The following is a 21,908-nucleotide window of genomic DNA, read 5'->3' on the forward strand; positions in this document are numbered from 1 at the left end:
AGAGAGCATTACTTAATACCATGCCTTCACTGTACCAAGAAATGTTCCAAGAAGGAAATGGATTCTTTAGTTTGGAGAAATCACTGAAGATCTTCCCTGAAGTTATTCTGGGGAAATGTGGCAGATAAATGAGTGCTAAGAGACAATGAGATTTTTTTTTTCAGACTGAAAAGACTAAGGTACAGAACATAGGGACACTTCATTATTTAAAAGGTCGCAGAAGGAACTCAATTCCCATAACTTCTAATTTGAATTCCATAGAGTGTACAGGGTAATATTAAGATGATCAAAGAATAAGCCCAGAAGTAAAGACTCAGGAATAAACCTTCCCCTCAAACTGTAAGTGTTCTCTCACTAATGATAATGAGATAAAAAGAGTGAAAAGAGGTGACATAAACTGTTTAATCCAGTCCTCAGTTATATAGATAAAGCAAATCTGTTGTATAAGTCTCTGATTCCAGTCTCTTTCTTTAAAAAAGTGAAATACTAAGGACCTTCTCCCCACTCCTAAATATGTCTAGCTTTATAATAATTATAACCTTAATCCAAAATAATTTATTTTTATCCTGGTTACTCTAAAATTGTTTTAATCATGATTAAGTCCTTCATTGCTTTATTTCTCTCTCTTTCCCTTAGCTGAACTGTGCTAACTCTACCCAAGTATCCTGAACAACTTCTCTTCCTGTCTACCTCTCACTGTTAGGAGAGCATTTGATATCCAGTTGTTATAGCTAATGATTAACATTAAATAGAGCATTAGCCAGAGAGGACATTGAAAACTCAGTTGAACATTAGACAAGCCATTTAAATCCTAGAAAACCAAAAATGGAATACTTTATGATCTGAGCTGATTTGTAAAGCCAAATATATATATATATATGTATATATATTTATATATTTTATATATTTTTATATATTTATATTTATTTATATTTATAATTATATATTTATATTTTTATATATATACTACATACATTCATACATATGAAGAATTTTCAAAGGAAGAGATATTCACAACAAATTAGGAGTCTCTTGGCTGTGAGAATAATCTATACAATGAGTTCCTTATTTGATCATCTGTATCCAAATCTCAAATTTTTCTGCTGTTGGTTTCTAATATAACTTTATTATGGTCAGAAAACATACTTTATATAATTATTTTATTTCAGATTGCTTTAAATTATTTGAGACTTCCTTCATGGCCTAGCATACGTATTGTCCTGCAGAATGTTCCATGTGCACTTGAAAGAATGAGCCACTGACCATATCTTCTCTCACACAGAAAAATAAGTATTTTGTTATTGTTTGGTGGAGTGTTCTATAGATATCTGATATGGTTTGGCTGTGTCTCCACCCAAATCTCATTTGAGTGTTAGCTCCCATAATTCCCACATGTTGTGGGAGGGAACTGGTGGGAGATAATTGAACCATGGAGGCAGTTTCTCCCATACTGTTCTGGGGGATAAGTGGTGGTGAATAAGTCTCAAGAGATCTGATGGTTCATAAGGGGTTTCCATTTTCCCTTGGCTCTCATTCTCTCTCTCCTGATGCTATGTAAGACCTTCCTTGCTATTCCACCATGATTGTGAGGCCTCCCCAGCTACGTGTAACTGTGAGTCCATTAAACCTCTTTTTCTTTATAAATTATCCAGTCTTGAGTATTTCTTTATCAGTAACACGAAAATGGACTAATAGAGTGAATTGGTACCAGGAGTGGGGCACTGCTGTAAAGATACCTGAAAATGTGGAAGTGGCTTTGGAATGGGGGTTGGATTTTTTTGTATTTTTAGTAGAGACAGGGTTTCTCCATGTTAGTCAGGCTGGTCTTGAACTCCTGACCTCAGATGATTTGCCCACCTTGGCCACCCAAAGTGTTGTGATTACAGGTGTGAGCCACCATGCCTGGCCTCAAAACATTTAAAACAAAATAATTATATAAAGTATGTTTTCTGACCATAATAAAGTTACATTAGAAATCAACAGCAGAAAAATTTGAGATTTGGATACGGATGATCAAATAAGGAACTCAATACAAGAGGCTGAAACAGTTTGGAGGGCTCAGAAGAAGATAGGAAATGTGGTAAAGTTTGGAACTTCCTACAGACTTGTTGAATGGCTTTGACCAAAATGCTGGTAATGATATGGACAATGGAATCCAGGCCAAGATGGCCTCCGATGGAGATGAGGAACTTATTGGGAACTGGAGTAAAGGTGGGTCTTGCTATGTTTTATCAAAAAGACTGGTGGCATTTTGCCCCTTCCCTAGAGATTTGTGGAACTTTGAACTTGAGGGAGATAATTTAGGGTATATGGCAGAACAAATTTCTAAGCAGCAATGCATTCAAGAGATGCCAAGGGTGCTGTTAAAACCATTCAGTTCTAAAAGGGAAACAGAGGCCAGGTGTGGTGGTTCATGCCTGTAATCCCAACACTTTGGGAGGCTGAGGTAGGTGAATAATCTGAGGTCAGGAGTTCAAGACCAGCCTGACCTGTCTCTACTAAAAATACAAAAAATTAGCTGGGTATGGTGGTGCATGCCTGTAATCCCAGCTACTCAGGAGACTGAGGCAGAAGAATCACTTGAACCCAGGAGGCGGAGGTTGCAATGAGCCGAGGTTGCACTGAGCCAAGGTTGTGCCATTGCACTCCAGCCTGGGCAACAAGAGCAAAACTCTGTCTCAAAAAATCAATCAATCAATCAATCAATAAGGGAAATGGAGCATAAAAGTTTGGAAAATTTGCAGCCTGATGATGCAGTAGGAAAGAAAAATCTATTTTCTGAGAAGAAATTCAAGCCAGCTACAGAAATTTGCATAAGTAACAAGGAACCAAATGTTGATTACCAAGACAATAGGGAAAATGTCTCCAGGGCATCTCAAAGACCTTTGTAGCAGCCCTTCCCATCACAGGCCTAGAGGTTTAAGAGGAAAAAATGGTTTCGCGGGGAGGACACAGGGACCCCCTGCTGTGTGCAGACTAGGAACTTGGTGCCCTCCATTCCCAGCCATGGCTCAAAGGGGCCAATGTAGAGCTCAGGCCGTAGCTTCAGATGATGCAAGTCCCAAGCCTTGGTGGCTTACAAGCGGTTTTGTTCCTGCAGGTACACAGAAGTAAATAATTGAGATTTGGGAACTTCCACCTATATTTCAAAGGATGATGTATGGAAACACCTGGATGTCCAAGCAGAGGTGTGCTGCAGGGGTGGAGCCCTCATGGAGAACCACTGCTAGGGCACTGCAGAAGGGGAAATAGTGGGTGTGAGCCCCCAAAACAAAGTCCCCACTGGGGCACTGCCTAATGGAGCTGTGAGAAGAGGGCCACCATCCTCCAGACCCCAGAATGGTAGATCCACTGACAGATTGCACAGGGAACCTGGAAAAGCCAGACACTCCACAGCAGCCTGTGAAAGCAGCCAGGAGTGGGGCTGTACCTTGCAAGGCCACAGGGGTGGAGCTGCCCAAGACCATGGGACCTACCTCTTGCATCAGTGTCACCTGGATATGAGACATGGAGTCAGAGGAGATCATTTTGGAGCTGTAAGATTTGATTGCCCTGCTGGGTTTCGGATTTGCATGGGGCCTTTATTCCCTTCATTTTGGCCAATTTCTCCCATTTAAAATGGATGTATTTACCCAATGCCTATACCCCATTGTATCTAGGAAGTAACTAACTTGCTTTTGATTTTACAGGCTTATAGGCAGAAGGGACTTACCTTGTATCTCATGAGACTTTGGACTGCAGACTTTAGCATTACAGCTGAAATGAGTTAAGCCTTTGAGGGACTGTAGGGAAGGCATGATTGGTTTTGAAGGCAGCTATGCTCACCACTATACCACCAACACCCAGCATGATTGGTTTTGAAATGTGAGGACATGAGATTTGGGAGGAGCCAGGGGAGGAATAATATGGTTTAGTTGTGTTGTGTCCCCATCCAAATGTTATCTTGAATTTTAGCTCCCATAATTCCCACATGTTGTGGAAGGGATCCAGTGGGAGATCACTGAAGCATGGGGGTAGTTTCTCCCATACTGTTCTCGTGGTAGTGAATAAGTCTCAAGAGATCTGATGATTTCATAAGGTGGCTTCCCCTTTCCCTTTGCTCTCATTCACTCTCACCTGCCACCATGTAAGACATGCCTTTTACCTTCCACCATGATTTTGAGGCCTCTCCAGCCACATGGAACAGTGAGTCCATGAAACCTCTTTTTCTTTATAAATTATCCAGTCTCACATATGTCTTTATCAGCAGCATGAAAACAGACTAATACAATATCTGTTATGTCTAGTTGATTTATAGAGCTATTCAAGTTTTCTATTTCCCTGTTGAATATTTTTTTAGATTGTTTGCAAAATATTTACTTTTTTTAACCTTTATTTTACGTTCATGGATACATGTGCAGGTACGTGTCATGGAGGTTTGTTGTGTGGACTATTAGATCACCCAGGTACTCAGCCTAGTACCCGTTACTTATTTTTTCTGATCCCCTCTCTCCTTCCACCCTTCACCCTCAAGTAGGCCTCAGTGTCTGTTGTTTCCCTCTTTGTGTCCATGTGTTCTCATCATTTAGCTCCCACTTACAAGTGAGAACATGCAGTATTTGGTTTTCTGTTCCTGGGTTAGTTTGCTAAGGATGATAGACTTCAGCTCCATCCATGTTCCTGCAAATAATATGATGTTATTCTCTTTTATGGCTGCATGGTATTCCATGGTGTATAGTTACCACATTTTCTTTCTCCAGTCTCCCATTGATGGGCATTTAGGTTGATTCAATGTCTTTGCTATTGTGATTAGTGCTGCAATGAACATACATGTGCATGTGTCCTTATAGTAGAATTATTTACATTTTGGGGGGGTATATAGCCATAATGGGATTGTTAGGTCAAATGGTATTTCTGATTCTAGATCTTTGAGGAATTGCCACACTGTCTTCCACGTTGGTTGCTCTAATTTACATTCCACCAATAGTGTTTAAGCACTCCCTTTTCTCTGCAACCTTGCCAGCATCTGGTATTTTTTGATTTTTTAATAATAGTCCTTCTGACTGGTATGAGATGGTATCTCATTGTGGCTTTAATTTGCATTTCTCTAATGATCAATGCTACTGAGCTTTCTTCCATATGCTTGTTAAAAGTGGGCAAAGGACATAAACAGACACTTTTCAAAAAAAGATATACATCCCTGTTAAATGTTTTCTAATTATTCTACCTATTTTTGAAAGTGAAGTATTTAAATCTCCAGCTATTATTATTAAATTTTCTTTTCCTTCCCTCAATTCTTTCAGGTTTTGCTCCTTCTATTTGGGGCTCTATTTTTAGGTGCATGGATGTTTATAATTTTCATATCTTTCTTTTTGCTTGATCCTTTTATCATCCTAAATTTCCCTTTTTCTTCTAATACTATTTTTGTCTTAAAGTTGATTTTTTCTGACGTTAGTATAGTGATTCCAGTTCTCTCTAGGTTGCTGTTTTCATGGTATGTCTTTTTTCAGGCTTTTAATATCAACCCATTTGTGTCTTTGAATATAATGTGTGTCTGTTATAAGAAGCATAATTTGGATCACGTTTTTGTATCCATCTTGCCAATTTCTACATTTTGATGGAATATTTGATCACTTTACATTTAATATAATTACTTATAAGATAGTGTATATATATATATATCTGCCATTTTGCTATTTATTCTCTATATATCTTTGTTCCTCTATCCCTAAATTTTCATCCACTTCTCTGTTAAATAGATACTTTCTAGAATCTTATTTTAATGTCCTTACTTTTTCTTGTACTATATATTTTTAGTTATTAGCAGTTTCCCTGGGCATAACAATTAGCATCTTTTAAGACAATGTGGTTTAGATGAATACTACCTCATTTCAAGTGTATACAAAAATTTGGTTCAATGTATTGGTAAACTGTTAGTTTCCAGGTAAAGTCTTAACACATTTTTTATACCTAGGCATGTGATATATGTATTTCTAAAACTGTGTAGATGATTTTGTTAAAATTCACTCCCAAGTTAGAGCCACTGATCTCATCAAAGCAAATGATTAATTTTATACCTAGAAGGGTAGAGGCCATATAGAGGAATTTATTCCCCCAATCTTTACATGCTGTTAAAATCAGTGCCAGGACATCTTTAGGCCAGTGCCCTTTCAATCTTATGGGATAATAGTCTTTTCTTTTGGGTATCTTAGCTCCAGAATTCATTTTTAGAGAGATGCATCATTGATGATCTCAAAATTCTATTGACTGAGACACTCAAGAGATTTAAATGAGTCTCTAACTCTCCATGGGTTAATTTCTTTGTTTAAACATTATCTGAGTCACTATGAATAGCAGGATCTAATCTGCAAGGAATCACAATTTTTAATTTTTATTTTTTTTTTCTTTTCAGTCAATATACAAATCCAAGTATCAAAATACACATAACAAAAGAAAACATTAAACTGAAAATTTGAGCCCCCTCATCTCCCACATCTCCTCAGGCAGGGCAGGTCACTAATTACCTACTTTATTCCCAACTCTTCAATCACTTACTGTGTATTCATACTTGTCATTACTCCCCTATTTTAACTGCAAAATATAAAAGTAGTATTGAAATGGTAGGACAAATACCCTAGAAATAAAAAGAGGGAAACCTCTCCCATGCAGACACCAGAGAAGTTATTAGTATAAATGGACTCACTCGACTGCAGAAAGCACATTTAGCACAGAATGCTCTTCATCTGAGGGCTATTCACACCCTAGGGATAAAATCACTAAGGTTCTGGGCACTTGATAATAGAATGAAATCCAAAAATACTAGCTCTTGTCCTATTACATGGTTTTACCAATTCACCCAGGGGCAAAGCTTTTGTTCTCTGGATGATACATGAACTTGATAGGCAACTGTGTATCCATATGGTTTGTTCCTGTTACATTGGCTTGGAGCCCAGCCCTGTATAAAATATCACTGATGAAAAACACTTAGTATCCCTGTTTTCATCTCTAGAATGCTGAAAGGTGTCCATATTTTTATCAGTCAGCTTATGTTCAGTTATGTGATAATAAATGACACATAAAGTAGTAATTGTAACAAAGGGTTATTTTCTTCCACATTAAATATTAATTAGGGATGTGTTCCAACCTGTTTAATGCCACTTTAATTCAGTGACTCAGAAGAAACTCTATTTTCAAACACTGTTCTCATGACAGAGGGAAAAGATATCGTGGCGAAGTATACACTGACCACTAAAGTTTCCTCTTATAAGTTACACACACCACTAGTGCTTATAATTCATTGGACGAAGCAAGCCATTATTCAAGTTTGATGGCAATGGGGCAAAGGTATATACAGCCCTTTTGCAAAGAATGGTATCATATTCAGGGAACTCAATGGAGAGACATACAATGGAGGTACAAGATATATCATGAAAATGAATGCAATCTACTGCAATATTCATTAAGAGATGTCTTTTTTAGGAAATCAAAGCTCTAAAGCTAACAAATAGAACTTTTAGAAATAAAAGTTCTATTACATTACATTTGCAGTGTTCAATATTGTAGCAACAAGCCACATATGGCTATTGTACACATTAAACATGGCTAGTGAACTGAGACACTGAATTTTTTGTTTTATATAATTTAAATTTAAATTTACTATATTGGACAACTCTACTCAAAGGTTCGAATGTAGAGAAAAAAAAAGATAACTACTAGGTCCCAAATAAAATAATCATGATAGTGATGCTTGAGAAAGAATAGAATGGGGGAAGTAGTGGGAAATCACCCAATAAAGTATCTGCATGGGTGATAAGAGTTTAGTGACAAAGCAGAACTTACTCTTGACAAATACTGCCATAAAGATAGCTGGTTGCTTAAAAAAATATTTTTAAAATGTTGATGTGACATTGCAGAATGTTAATGTGACCCTGTAAAACATTTTTAAATAATGAAAAATTACTATGTGCTTCTGGAGTGAATACAAAGAACATTTCTCCCCAAAAGCAAGAACAAGGTCTGTGTTTTGAAATTTCTGATGACTACCTAGAATGACAAAATGGATTTCTCAACTTTCAAGAGTTAGCATGGCCCTATGACTTTATCAGTCTGGAGGTTGCATGTATGCCTCTGTAGAAACAGGCTTCCCAATTGACATTCATTGCACACAAAGTGAGCGTAAGTGTAAAAGCTTTTCTTTACTGTGGTGTATACACTACCATAAAGACTGTATTCTGAAGCTCTTCCTATTTTGCTTCTTTAGTAGAAACACAACACCAGGTGGGCGCAGTGGCTCATGTCTGTAATTCCAACACTTTGGGAGTCCAAAGTAGGCAGATGACCTGAGGTCAGGAGTTCAAGACCAGCCTGGCCAACATGGTAAAACCCCATCTGTACTAAAAATACAAAAAAAAAAAAAAAAAAAAAAAATTAGTGTGGCATGGCAGCATGCGCCTGTAATTCCAGCTATGCTGGAGGCTGAGGCAGGAGAATTGCTTGAACTCAGGAGGTGGAGGCTGCAGTGAGCTGAGATCATGCCACTGCACTCCAGCCTGGGCAACAGAGTGAGACTCCCTATCAAAGAAAAAAGAAACAACACTGTCTCAGTCCTATTTCCAGCCTCAGTCCTTTCATTCCCAGGGCTGATCTTAGGCTCTGATAAAACCTGTAAAAAAACAGTTTTTAAGTGGAGTCCGAGCTTCTTGTACAGAAAAGGGTGGTGGTTAAGGATGTGGCTCTGGTTTGAGCCCCGACTTTGCCACTTAAAGTTGTGTAACCTGGCACAAGTTGATAAACTTCTCTGAGTTGCGCTTATTCCATCTGTCAAATACAAATAATAGCACCTACATAATTTCTTCTGAGGATCACATGAACTAATGAATGTGAAGTGCTTAACCCATTTTCCAGACACACCAAAAGAAGTATTCAGTGAATAGCAAGGTTATGACAATAATTCATTACAACTTCATTTTTTTTTTAATGGGACTTTGCAAAGCGGGAGCTAAATTCATTATAAATCTAAACCTTATGACACCTAATATATTAGTGACACCTCACTGTGTCCCCATGAAATACTTATTTTATGTGTTTAGACTGAAAAGGATGCCAGACAGATCTGGATATTGATCCCAGCTCTAGCATTTCCTATCTGGGTGACAATGTGCATACTGTCCTCAGTCTTTTATCTGTATAATGGAGATACTCATGCCAACTTCCTGTGTGGGTAGGAGGATTAAATTGTTTCCCATGTATAAAGAAACTGTAGTGCCTGGAACAGGTGTTCTATAAAACAGATTATTTTATTAGGGTTCTTACCTTATTGTTGTATTCAGTGAAAGAAATTCCAGATAGGCAAAAAATATTAAATATTTAATCCCATAATCAACATCTCCTTTATTAATGACTTATAAAGGAGTTCAATTGAAACAGAAGTAAAAAGACTATATCTTTATTGTATGGAGGGGAGCTCTACACAAGCCTAAGCATTTATGCCATTGGAGAAAAAAAAAAAACCATGCAAAGATTAATTGTTCATTACAGTTACATAATAAAGAATAAAAAAAAAGAGGTTGCTTCATGTTGATGCCCTAGTCCTACTATAATTTGCAACTAACATAGCAATGCTGTTCTGGTTGCATAAAACGTAATCGTTTTGACAGCATCTTGAAAATTTTCTTTTTAAAACAAAAAGACAGAGAGAGAGAGAGAGAGATGACAGATAAACAGATGGAGAAAAAGAGAAGACCTTAGAAATGATATTCATTTGGAGTACCACAACCATTCTATAAATCTTTTAGGGGGAACATGGGACCTTGACTGACATAGACTTTACTTGGCAGGCTAATGTGTTTGACCTAAGGTCAGTATTAATGAAATAACAATTTAGTATTTGAACATGAATAAAGTATACTTAAATTATGTAGCTTTTGGCAAGCTAATTTTTAGGACTCTTTTAGTCATGGCCTTTTCATAATAAGCATTGAAAATAGTAGGATTCACATCAAGAGTTATAACATGTGTCATGGTGGTCCCTCCAAATTATTCTAATTCATCGTACCCTGTTGCATTGTTAGACCTGTTTCACGCAGGTCACATACTTTGAAATCGCTCCAGCAGATTTAATTGGAGTATGATTTATTTATTCATTTTGTTATTCAACTATGTACTAGAAAGCTCCTCGGGCCAGGCAAGGTGGCTCACTCCTGTAATCCCAGCACTTTGGGAGGTCGAGGCGGGTGGATCACCTGAGGTTGGAAGTTCAAGACCAGCCTGACCAACATGGAGAAACCCCATGTCTACTAAAAATACAAAATTAACCGGGTGTGGTGGTGCATGCCTGTAATCCCAGCTACTAGAGAGACTGAGGCAGGAGAATCACTTGAACCCCGGAAGCGGAGGTTGCGATGAGCCGAGATCGCACTATTGTACTCGAGCCTGGGCAACAAGAGTGAAACTCTGTCTTAAGAAAGGAAAGAAAGGAAGGAAGGGAAAGGCAAGGTGGAAGGAAGGAAGGAAGGACGGAGGGAAGGGAGGGAAAGAAAGGAAGGAAAGAAAGAACAAAATTCTGGTCCTAAAAGGGTTTTAAGTATATGTGAATGTGTTTGTGGTCTGTGTCTGTAGTGTCTGTGTGTGTATTGGAGTGGAGAGATACATTAGCAAATATGTCAAAAATTATTCCAATGTGAAAATAGTTAAATATGTTAATAAATAATATGAACATTCATATATGTATAATGTATATAAGCTGACTATACTGCATACATTCTGACTATAAATTATAGTTAGCTCCCTATACATGGTAGGGCAGAAGGATAAGAAATATTTCAGCCCAAGAGAAAACCTTACAATCTGACTTTTGTGCAACCACAGCAGAGTCTGTAGGTATCTTGTTGTATAGTAAATACTCTAGCTTATTGTGTAGTAAATACAAGCCGGAGTTGAAGAACAAGCTTATTTTCTCAGTCATTTTCTTTCCATCTCCACTTGCTTCTACACTCAACTTTCCACAACAGTTGCTTTCAAAAGAAAGAAGAGTCGTTCTAAAATTAATAAAATGTGGAAAATAGGCATATTCATCTGTTAGGGCTGTCATAACAAAACAGACCGGGAGGTTTACACAACAGAAATGTATTTCTCACAGTTTTAGATGCTAGATGTCCAAGATCAGAATGAGAATGCTGTCCAGTTGGGTTTTGGTGAAGCCTCTCTTTCTTGCCTATAGACAGCCACCTTCTCTGTTTTCTCATTTGGCTTTTCCTCTGTGCATGCACAAAAGGAAAGAGATCACTGGTATCTAGTTCTCTTCTTGAAGGACACCAGTACTATCAGACTAGACCCTACCTTATGGCCTAATGTAAACTTAATTGTCTCATTAGAGGCTCTAAATTCAAATACAGTCACATTGAGGGTTAGGGCTTCAACATATGAAGGGTAGAGGCATGATTTAATCAATAACAATGGAGCTGTTAAAAAATGAAATTTTGAAATTGCATTGTGCATGGACAAGCAAAGAGCAGAATACTAACTGGGTGCTCATTTCAGACCCTGTAACCACTAAAGACGTTTGTCATCCTTAAACTAAAACATAACTTACTTTTTAAATAAGTTGTAATACCTTCCTTACCAGAATTCTGAAGGTAACATTTGCTTTCCATTACCATGGCTCACATTTGATTGTACTGGTAGGAAGTCAAGATTCACAGAGCCCCCTTCTGTATAACTAAAATTAATATACAGTAAGAATAGGAGGGGCCTGTGGCACACAACATTAAATGATGCCAATTAGAAGCAAATATTATGCTGAGTTCAATGTGTATATTTCAGAAGAAGGCTGGAAAAAGCAACCTTAATCCCCATATCGAGGGAACAGAATTCTTTTTGAAAATAGGGAAAGAAGAATTACTGAAAATCCCCTACCATTACTGTAAATTTATGAGATTCTCAAGGCCTTAACTATCTCATGGTCCCTAGAGTAACCACATAAATGCAAAACTTTGTATAGTAAATATTATGAAGGATAAAAAAGCCAAAATGTCCTCACTGATAGAATTGAAAGTCTTGTAATTTGTTTGGAAATTCTTTAATTCAAGCAAAGAACCTGATTAGAAATTTATGCATAGTCCTAAGAAATGCCATGGCAGCATTTTTTCTTTCCCATTAGAAAAGCCAGAATTAGCTAACAATAACAAAAAAGGCATACAGATTATTTTAGTCAGCTCAGGCTACCATAACATAATTCCATACACTGGGTGGCTTAAATAACAGAAAGTTATTTCTCACAGTTATGGAGGCTGCGGGTTCATTATCACTGTGCAGGCATGGTCCAATTCTTGCGAAGTGTCCCTTTCTGGTTTCTGTTGAGATGGCTGATTAGGTTTATAGTTCATACCCACACAAATTTTCTTATCAAAGAGTTGGTCAGTCACGCACTTGAAGTTATCTTCCAAACATGCTTTCTCAACTTTTATGATGTGGACAAGCTCAGAATTTTACAAATATTTTTTGACAATTCCTTGTTCAATTTATTTTTCACTTCTCACATTTGATTATAAACAATCATGAGGAATCAAGTCACTCCTTCAATACTTTGGTTAGAAATGTCCTCAGCTAAATATCCAATTGCATTGCTTGCAAGTTCTATCTCTCTCAAAACTTTAGAACATGAATACCATTCAGCCAAGTTCCTTGCCATTTTATGAAAAGGGTTGCCTCTTCTTCATTGTCTAATAGCATGTTCCTCACACCTGTATAAGATATCACTAGAATGGGCTTTATTGTCTACATTTCTATCATCATTCTTCCTGTGACTACTTATATATAAGATGTAAATTTTCTCTACAACTCCTCTCTTTTCTGAGCTCTCATCATAATTGTCCTTATTGTGTACATTTCTATAATGCACCTCAAAACTATTCCAAGCTCTACCCATTACCTAGTTCCAAAGCTGCTTCCACATTTTTAGGTATTTGTTAAATAAGCACCCCAATCATGGTACCAATTTCTGTGTTAGCTAAAACTGCTACAACAAAATACCATAGAGTCCGCAACTTAAACAAAAGGCATTTATTTCTCACAGATTGGGACACTGGAATTTCAACATCGAGGTGGCACCAGATTTGGTTCTTGATAAGGGTCCTCTTCTTCGCTTGAAAACTGCTGCCTTCTCACTGTATTGTCACATGGCAGAGAGAGGGAAGAAGGGAGAGAGAGAGAGAGAGAGAGAGAATTTTTCTTCTTATAAGAAAACTAATCCCATCAAGGGGGCCCCACCATCATGATTTTATCTAAACCTAATTACCTCTCAAAGCCTCCCCCAAGATGATGATATTGGGGTTAATACTTCAAAATATAGTTATTATAATTAAAATCATATGAGTTATATATATAGATAGATATGATTTAAATATATATAAATATACATATATGAGTTAAAATATCAGTTTACTATAACTAGTGAGTTAAAATGTCAGTTATTTCCGCTTTTATTCATTATTGAGATAACACAAATGTCAAGAGTTGATGCATATCAATAAGAACCTGTATTTGTTTGCTTAATGGCATATTAACTCAATAAATTTGTAAGCAAATTTTAATAACTGAAATGTTAGGAATATCTTCTTATATAATAATTACAACATGAAAGATAGGACTCTCACTGTTAAGGTAATTCTTTAATAGAATTAGATATTCTAGTATTTCTACTAGAATAGCAAACATTATTCATTTTTCAATACTTTGACATTTTCCTCTAAATTCATCATAATATACATATATCCACCTCTTTTAAAGTAACCTTTTTTAAAATTGTAGAATTATATGTCAAGTTTTCATTAAGTGCAGCCCAATTATATTGGAAATAAACAGAAAATGATTTCTGGTTTCATTGAAGAGGACTGGCAACATAGAATGGTGCTGGAGAAAGCACCAGGAAATGCTATTAAACCCACTCAGGTTGACAAAATAGTTTCACTTGGGTCAGGAAAGATAAAAGTCTTTCAAATATAACTTAAGCAAATAAGATGAGGTCAAAACGTAGAGTAGCTGCAAGTACATCAGTGAGATGTAAATAAGTGAATTTGTGAGTGTGAGCCAGGTGGCAGAAACAGGTCTGCAGCAGAGAATGCTAGGAAGTAGATAAAAGTGTGAAGAAACAGAGAATCTTCCCCTTTGGAACTCAAAATGCAATCCATAGATCACCAGCAGCCATGTCACCCGGATTCACAGGCACCACTCCAGAGCTACTGATTCGGAATCTACATGTAAACAAAATCCCCAAGTGACACATATGAACATCAAAGTTTGAGTTTGTTGTTTGGTTCCTGCTCAGTGTCACCTGAGAGACTGCTTCTGTTCTCTGCTATTACAGTATTCATGACCTTGGATACTCATGTCTTTTGTCTACTCTACATCTTTTGTGCAAACGACTGGTTTTCGTTCACCCTAATTATACCCATTTCTTCTTTTATCAATAGGTATATTAAAATCTCATTGAAAACTTAAGATTGACACTCTGAATAAAGGTGAATTAATAAAATAAAATGATAAAATAATCCAGGGCCGGACACGGTGGCTCAAGCCTGTAATCCCAGCACTTTGGGAGGCCGAGACGGGCGGATCACGAGGTCAGGAGATCGAGACCAGCCTGGCTAACACGGTGAAATCCCGTCTCTACTTAAAAATACAAAAAACTAGCCGGGCGAGGTGGCGGGCGCCTGTAATCCCAACTACTCGGGAGGCTGAGGCAGGAGAATGGCGTAAACCCAGGAGGTGGAGCTTGCAGTGAGCTGAGATCCGGCCACTGCACTCCAGCCTGGGCGACAGAGCGAGACTCCGTCTCAAAAAAAAATAATAATAATAGTAATCCAAAGCTACAGTGACCAAAATATAAAGCCAACATATTAAAAAACTAAAAATAATTATGTATATATACACATACATAGGGAATATGTATATATATTCCCAATGTGACACAGTGAGATGCAAGTACCTATTGAAAAATGCATTTTTGAAATTATTGAATAAGAAAGTAACAATAGTTGTAATGTATTACCTTGTTAGAGCTGTAACAAGTACCACAGACTGGTCAGCTTTAACAACAGAAATGTATTACAGTTCTGGAGATCAAGGGTGTCTGCAGGGCTGATTTCTTCTGAAGCATCTGAGGCTTGTAGATGTTTATCTTCTCTCTGTGTCTTTACATGGTCTTCCCTCGCTGTATCTGTATCTTAATCTCCTCATAAAGATACAAGTCACACTGAATTAGGACCTACCTAATGGGTCCTTATGCCATTTTAAGAAGCCTTTCAGTCAAATTGGGTTCAGTGTATACTCCTTGGGTGATGGGTGCACTAAAATCTCACAAATCACCACTAACGAACTTACTCATGTAACCAAATACCATCCTTTCCCCAAAAACCTATGGAAATAAAAATAATAAATAATATAAATAAATAAATATAATCCGTAAATTCAAAAAAAGAAGACTTTCACAACCCAAAATGCAATCCATAGACCAGCAAGAGCAGTTCTAAAAGAACACTAGAACTTATTTCTCCTAATTGTAACTTTATACCCATTGACTATCCTCTTCCCCCTCCCTCTTCCTCTTCCCCCTCCCTCTTCCTCTTCCCCCTCCCTCTTCCTCTTCCCCCTCCCTCTTCCTCTTCCCCCTCCCTCTTCCTCTTCCCCCTCCCTCTTCCTCTTCCCCCTCCCTCTTCCCCCTCCCTCTTCCTCTTCCCCCTCCTCTCCTTAGCTGACCTGATATTAGGCAATGAATACATGTATCAAAATATTACACTGTACTCCTTCAATATGTATAGTTACATGTCAATTTAAAAATAAAATAAAAAGAAAATATATATATATGTCAAAAATAATTAAGCACACTACAAGATATCAAGGCTCATTATATAGTTATAGCAATTATGACAGTGATATTGGCATAAGGAGATACAAAAGGACTCTGAAACAGAATAGAGTGTAGAGAAACACACTTACATGGCCCTCTGTCAATTGACTTATGACAAAGGGAATACTGAAGAGCAGTGGCATAAGTGTGGCCTTTCCAATATGGTACTGGATGAACTGAATATCCTTGTTGAATAAAAAAATAAATCTTGGTTCCCTACCTCAAACCATTAAAAACAAAACAAAAACAAAAACAAAAACAAAAAGCTATTACAGATGGGTTGCAAATTTAATGTGAAAGATAAATAATTTTAGGAGAAAGCATAGGAGAATATCGTTATGTCTTTGGAATAAGCAAAGATGTTTGAAACAGAAAAAAGATGTGCAAATCATAAAAACTGATACACTGGATTTTGTTAAAATTAATATAGTTCAATTTTCAATAGATACCATTAAGAGAGGATAAAGGTAAGCCACATAGATAACATAATTGCAGTATATCTATCTGACAAAGGGCTCTTACCTAAAATATATAAAAAATGTTATAAGTCAGTCCAAATAGGTAATTAAATATAAAAAAATATAAACAAAAGGTTTGAATAGAAACTTTACAAAGGAGGATATCCAAATGGTCAGTAAGTGTGTGAAAATGTGCTGAACTTTATTACTCATCAAGATAAAGCAAATTAAAACTACAGTGAGGTATCATTAGCCTCCCATCAACAAGGCTAAAATAGTACGAACAACAACAACAACAACAAAAAACAGTGTTTAATATTTCTAAGATTCTCCAAGTTTTTTTTAGTATACTTTAAAATCATGAACCCAAAGAATGGGAAAAGTAAGATTACATTAAAATCTCACATTATAGAAATCATGTCCAATATTTCTAATTCATAATGTTAGATTTAAAATAGCACTGTCAAACTCATGTCCAAACTGATTTTATCCATGGAACTAATTAAAAACTGATTAAAATTGCATTCTTAGCATCAAAGTAAGGTAATAGAGCCACCTGTTTGGCTGCTAAGTTATTCATCAAGTCAGCAGAAGACCAACTCCATGTCAAATGCAAGTTACTGTAGACTACACTTCTCAGTATAACTGGCATAGTAATTTAGATTATCAGCCTCAGTTAGCTTTTTAAAAGTATGTGACTATACTGTGATAAAATCATTTTCTTTTGAAAAGGAATAGGTTTCTTAGACTTTTCTCAAACATGTTGTCATTAAATGGTTATTTTTAAACCTTAGCCCAGAAATTAAATGCTATCTTAAAGTTAAGGGAGTTATCTTAGGCAGGAAATTTTATATCCAAATCACTCTGAGGATGCTAGAAAGATATTGCCTTATAGTCTGTCCTCACATCAACCTGGGTATAGCAATCAAAGATACCTGCAATTAAGAGTGGCCTGCTCTTAGAAGACCAGAGGCTAGTTTCTCTGAGGTGTTTTGGTTCTGTTGAGCATGGGCTGACCAAAGAATTGAGTGCTGGTAATCCAGAGGAAGAGAAATGGCACAACTGCCTAAGACATTTACCAAATGGAAATGATGGAGGATTCTCAGACACATATGTAATATGAGCAAAATATGAGGTAAAATTGAGTCAGCTATGGAGAGCCATGAGACTTTGAGAAAGCTGAAAAACTGGAAAAACATGTTCATTCAAGGGTTTTATTGCTGTGTAAGAAACCACACCAAAACTTACCAGCTTATTTTCTCACAATGTTGTGTGTTAGGAATTCAGGAAGGGTAAAATGGGGCATCTCCTCTCTATTCCACAGTGCTTGGGACCTCTGCTGAGGTGGTACACAGACAGCTGCTAGCTGGGATTGCTAAATTTAGGTCTTATGTCTGAGGCCTCATTCTAGCTCTCAACTATGTTTCTCAGTTCTCTTCCATATGGCTTCTTCATGTGATTTTGGCTTCCTCATAGCATGGTAGAAGAGGACTATCACCATTGTGAAAGGCTTAACAAAAATCTGCTGACATACTTGCTAACGTCAAACTGGTCAAAGCAAGTTATCTAACCAAGCCCACAGTCAAAATGGAAGAGGACAATACACAACGTGAATTCCACTTTATCTGGAGGGAGTGGTATGTTTGTAAATATTTAACAATCAACTCTTCAAGAGAAACAGCTCATATTTGTAGCATTTGCCAATTTCCAGATTATAAATACTCCAAGCATGGCCCTTTAAAGCCACCAAGTGACAAGCCAAAATAACAAAGATAGAGTTGGGACAAGATGTACACAATTGACTTTCATAAGCTAGTACAAGTTGGCCGTAGCATACCACTGTCTGGAAACTTAAGCTGTGTGAGCATATAATGGGGACCAATACCTGGAAGACTAGAAAGATCAGAAACACCACTGATGAGATCAGAACACCTAGAATAAAAAGTGAAGATACTTTAATTTCACCCACCTCATCTATAGACCCCAATACCACATTTTGGAGGAGGGAAGTAGAAAGAATTTTAATTTTGAAGGCATGAACATTAACATATTTGACCTATTGCATCTAACTCAGCTCAATGGGTTCAACTAAAATATAGTATTCCTCGTGCCCTAAAAAGTGTGGGTTTGTAATATAGATTGAATCAAATTAGAGAAAAGTATAACAATTTTTTTAGATTGGCTCTCAGTATATTGTCCAGACTGGCCTTGAAATCCTGAGCTCAAGGGATCCTCTTGCCTCAGCCTCCCAAATAGCTGAGACTGCAGGCACATGCCACCACACCCAACTATAAAATTATAATTTAAATGAGGATTTTTATTAGAATACAGTGTTGTGGGACAATCAAAGACCGGAGAGACCAAAAAACGTTCAGGAGAGTTCATTAAATTAAGCTGATCACTGACAGCCGGACATACATCCAGAAAGTCTGAGCCCCAAACAAAGTGCTTTTCCTACTTTTAAATATCTTAAGGCGGGAACCATGTGAGGCAAGAAGCAAGATACAGAAGCAAGAAACAAAGGCAGCATTACAACATTTCTTACATCTTGAGAGAAACATGTCTTGCAACCTAAAAATCTGTCTTGTGACTTGCAGCTGTGCAGGAACTCGCTGGGCCTGTAATAAACATTGAGGATTGTGGAGTTGGGGAGTATAGATAAGGTCCACTGTCCACAGAGAGAAGACAGGCTGTTAATACTCTCTTTTAACTTGAGAGTAAGGCAGTTGGGGGGGGGGGGGGTGGTCACACTTTGCAGCAACTTTAAGAGGATTTTAAAATTTCTATTACTACTACTATTAGGTTATAGTTGATTTCATTAATACTTTCTTCACTTCCCCCTTTTGGTGCTCAACACAAATGCAAATTAGTAAAGAGCACCACAGATAGCTATTTCTTCTTGAGTGGGTACATACTCATCTTGGGATACCGGTTGGTACTTCTGCAGAGCCATTGTTCGGGTGGTGGTATGCCTGTCCTTGGCGGCTCTGATGCTGTTTCTTGTCCTAGATTTTTACAGATGGTCCCAATATTATTTAGTTTACTGAGATGTACAGCTTGGCAGGCATCAAAATATATGGAGACAGGTCCTTTATGTGAGTAAGGGAATATGTTCATTTTGTTTACAATGAACAAACCCCCCGGTTTCTGTGGGGTTTGTATATGATGACATTAGGGGTTCACCAATTTGGACTTCAAACCAGAAGTCATAGGGCAAGAACTCTGGGTTATAACACACTTGGGGCTTCCCATTTCCAGGATCACAGACCAAGTAACTAGTCTGGTTATAGACACAAGTTCCTGTATGAGTCCCTGTACACTCATAGTAGGTCTGGTATAACAGAGTTTTAGTCACACCTTTTCCAGACCAGGCTTCCATCATACAGTGATGACAGGCATCCTGGTCCCCTTTTATGACCATAGGTGAAAGTGTCAGTGGCTTCAGTATTACTAATATGATTAAACTTATACTATGCATGGGAACCCTTCTGGATAACAAGCTTGGCAGCATTTGCAAAGATAACATGACAGCAAAATAATCAGTACAAGTAAGAATATAACTATGTTTGTAAATTTAATCCACATTTACTTATCTATCATTGACTTCCTTGGGCTTCGGCTGTGCATAGACAAGTCAGCTTCCAGTTGTGTGACCAGAGCAGGGCTCGATGTTTCCTCAAGCTTCAGCCATGCGTGGACTGACCAGCCTCTAGAGTGGTCAGAGCAGGGCAGTTGTCCTTGTCAGCACTGGCTTGGTTTCACTGCAGGATCAGCCGTGTCAGGTGGTCTGCGTTTTGTTGACTGGTCTGCTGGTCCTGGGTGGTGGCTGCTGCTGGTTTCAGCCAGCTATGATGAACCTAAGGTGTGATATCTGAAACTTTAACAGCAGTGGGGGTAGACAAGATCACAATATGGGGACCATCCCATAAAGGCCCTAAAGTGGTTGGGTTCCATCATTTGACCCAGATAGAGTCTCCAGGTTGGAAGTGAGATGCTCCAGGTTGGAAGCATCTGTGAGGCTAACAGGTATTCTTTCTCTTACCCACCCTTGTATTTCCTGCATAGCCTCACCTAAGGCTTGTATTTGCCTTATTAAGGTTAATTCTCCAATTTCTTTTAAATCCCCTTTCATCTGAGTTATGATCGGGGGTGGTCGGCTGAACATTATCTCATAGGGTGAATGCCCAGTTAATTTAGTAGGGGTGCACCTAACTCGGAGAAGGACCATGGTCAGCACCTGATCCCACCTTAGATGAGTTTCTTGGCCAAACTTCTTTAACAGCGGTTTGAGTGTCCGGTTCATTCTTTCAACTTTTCCAGAACTCTGCGGGCGAAAAGCTGTTTGCAGTTTCCATTTGATTGTTTACATCTGCGTTAGCTGTTGTATTATTTTTGCCACAAATGCTGGGCCATTGTCTGCTCCTAAAGTTAGAGGCAGTCCAAATCTAGGAATAATGTCCATTAATAAGATTCCGATTACTTCCCGACCTTTCTCTGTACCGAGCATGTACCGGTAGCCTCCGGCTCGAGGCAGCTAGGTAAAGTCCACAAGCAGGTTTTCACAGGGTGTAGCTCCAGTTTCTTGAATCCCTGGGGGCCATGTTGGCCCCTGCTGTGGATTGTTCTGGGCACAAGTTAAACATTGATCACAAACGGTTCGAGGGATGGCAGTTAGGCACAACACATAGAAATGCCATCTTACACAAGTTTCTCATGCAGTTTTTCCCACATGCATTTCTTGATGACATAGCTTTATGAACTGGGGAGCTATTGCTTCTTGGATGGCAAGCCTCCCATCTGAGAACTTCCACTAAACCTCCTTTCTGGTAACTTCCACTCTCCTGCTCAAACCAAGCCTTTTCATTAGAGGAGTAGTTAGGTGGTTCTGTAAGGGGAAACTCCAGTAAGGGCATGGTAAGGGTTTCCTCTTCCTTCTTAGTTACATCAGTCATTGCAGCTCTTTTGGCTTCTCTGTCCACCTTTCTCTTTCCTCTAGCGTCATTACCTCCTCCTGTTTGATGCCCTTTGCAATGGCATCAAAAAAATACTTCTTTTGGAGCCCATATAGCTTCTAAGAGCTGCTCTATTTTCTTTTTATTTTTGACTTCCTTTCCTTCAGTTGTTAATAATCCTCTTTCCTTATAGATAGCTCCATGGGCATGCAGAGTGGCAAAAGCATACCTTGAGTCAGTATAGATGTGTACTGACTTTCCTTTGGCCAAGAGCAATGCTCTATTGAGGGCTATTAGCTCAGCTCTTTGGGCCAAAGTTCCCGGCTACTGAATTCACTGTTACCACTGCATATCCAGCCGGTCTTCCTTCAGATATGAAGCTGCTTCCATCAGTAAAGTATTCAACATCTGGGTCCTTTAAGGGCTGGTTCTTCAAGTCTTTTCGGCTTCATCCACTGTTTCCACACAATAGTGATACCCTGGGCCACACAATGGGGGCTTCCCATGCTCCACCCATTCTATTGGCAGCAGTGTGCCTGGATTTAGAGTATTCAGAGTCTCCAAGGTTATATACAGGTTTTCACACAAAAGCCCTTGATATCTTAACATCCTAAT

General features: G+C 38.1%; 1 long non-coding RNA gene across 1 annotated transcript in view; it reads right to left on the reverse strand.

The window, feature by feature from the left end:
• Positions 1–13,039: 13,039 nt before the first annotated feature.
• The window catches only part of LOC112424779 (uncharacterized), a 336,616-nt gene continuing 327,747 nt past the window's right edge, over positions 13,040–21,908 (reverse strand). Inside the window, exons 4-5 of the long non-coding RNA XR_011619558.1 lie at positions 15,026–15,391; positions 13,040–13,142 (exon numbers count right to left, since the gene is read on the reverse strand). This is a non-coding gene — a long non-coding RNA (uncharacterized lncRNA). The remainder of the gene's footprint in view (positions 13,143–15,025; positions 15,392–21,908) is intronic.

Source organism: Macaca nemestrina, chromosome 2, assembly GCF_043159975.1.
Source record: "Macaca nemestrina isolate mMacNem1 chromosome 2, mMacNem.hap1, whole genome shotgun sequence".
NCBI classification, from domain to species: Eukaryota; Metazoa; Chordata; class Mammalia; order Primates; family Cercopithecidae; genus Macaca; species Macaca nemestrina.